The sequence below is a fragment of the Saimiri boliviensis genome, chromosome 5 (genome assembly GCF_048565385.1).
Source record: "Saimiri boliviensis isolate mSaiBol1 chromosome 5, mSaiBol1.pri, whole genome shotgun sequence".
NCBI classification, from domain to species: domain Eukaryota; kingdom Metazoa; phylum Chordata; class Mammalia; order Primates; family Cebidae; genus Saimiri; species Saimiri boliviensis.
The window spans coordinates 70,317,669-70,319,175 of record NC_133453.1 but is presented as its reverse complement, the minus strand read 5'-3'; positions in this window follow the sequence as shown (position 1 = coordinate 70,319,175).

Below are 1,507 nucleotides of genomic sequence, written 5' to 3'. Positions count from 1 at the left end.
CAGGCTCCTGAGGAGTTGGGATTACAGGTGTCTGCCACCACGTCCAGCTAGTGTTTTGTATTTTTAGTAAAGATAGGGTTTCACCATGTTGGCCAGGCCGGTCTCGAACTCCTGACCTCAGGTGACCCACCCACGTCGGCCTCCCAAAATGCTGGGATTACAGGCATGAGACACTGTGCCCAGCCCAAGCTGAGATTTAAGTGGCAAAGGGCAGGCTTATGCAGAGGTCTGGGGAAACAGTGTTCCAGACAAAAAAAAGGAGGGCCCTCCAAAATCTCTGAGCCCAGTCTGGCAAAAGAGCAAACAGAAGTGAGGGTGATTTGAGGTCACAGAGGTGGGCAGGGCCAGACTGAGCTAGGCCCAGGTAAGGAATTTGAAGTTTTAAGTCCAAATTTCCTTTTTTCCCCTCATTCTAAAACCATTCCTATAAACTTTATAAAATTAATCAGGAAAGAAATTGGTTGGGGGGGGGAGGACAAAAATAAACCAAGCCTGCAGCCGATTTAGCATTAATCATGAGGTCAGCTTCCTCTCTGACCTGCTTCCTCACAGTTGTTTGGGGCCTATTGTCCTATCACGAGATTATAGTTCTCTTCCATTGCTCTACAGAGAACAACTTGAACATTATGAAATACTAAGTTTTCCCTTTGAGACAGTCTTTCAGATCCCGGATACCAATGAAACTACTGCCCAGCTGGTCTGAGGAACCCCATGAGAAACTAACTCAGCAAAGAATGAAGTTTCCCTATCCTGATGATTTCATCTCCCTTACTCTGACCAATCAGCGACCCCAATTTTCCAGCCCCTCACCCTCTGTGTTCCTTGTAAAAACCTCAGCCCAGAACTATTCGGAAGATGGATTTGAAGGTGTTTACCCATCTTTGCTAGATACCCTGCAATCATTAAACTTTTTCCCTGCTGCAAACTCTCCTGTCTTCGTGTAATGAGTTTGTTACCACACGGAAGGCATATGAACCTGTTGGTCCTATATCTCTGTCGCCTAGGCTGGAGGGCAGAGGCACAATCATAGCTCCCCACAGCCTCCACCTCTTGGGCTCAAGAGATCCTTCTGCCTCAGCCTCCGAAGTAGTTGAGACTACAGGTGTGCACCACCATCCCTGGCAATTTTGAGGTTTGTTTGTGAACAGATGAAGTTTCGCTACCTTACCCAGGTTAGTCTCGAATTCTTGGTCTCGAGTGATTATCCAGCCTCGGCCTGCCAAAGTGCTGGGATTACAGGCAGAAGCCACCATGCCCAGCTTTAAATCTAAATCTCTTTACGGTGAAGAGAAATACCGAGAGGGGTAAAACGGCTAAAGGATGTCTGTTTGGAGGCGAGGAAGGTCACCCAGAGGTCAGGCACGCTCCCCGCCGGCAGCGACAGCTGGGCTTCGAGACTCCTAAACCCTGCCTCGCATCTCTAAGCGGCTTAACAACGCGAACCAGCTGGGCGACGCGCGCGCACTCTCGCGGAAGCTTGAGTCTCGGCGCCCGCCGTAGACGTCGC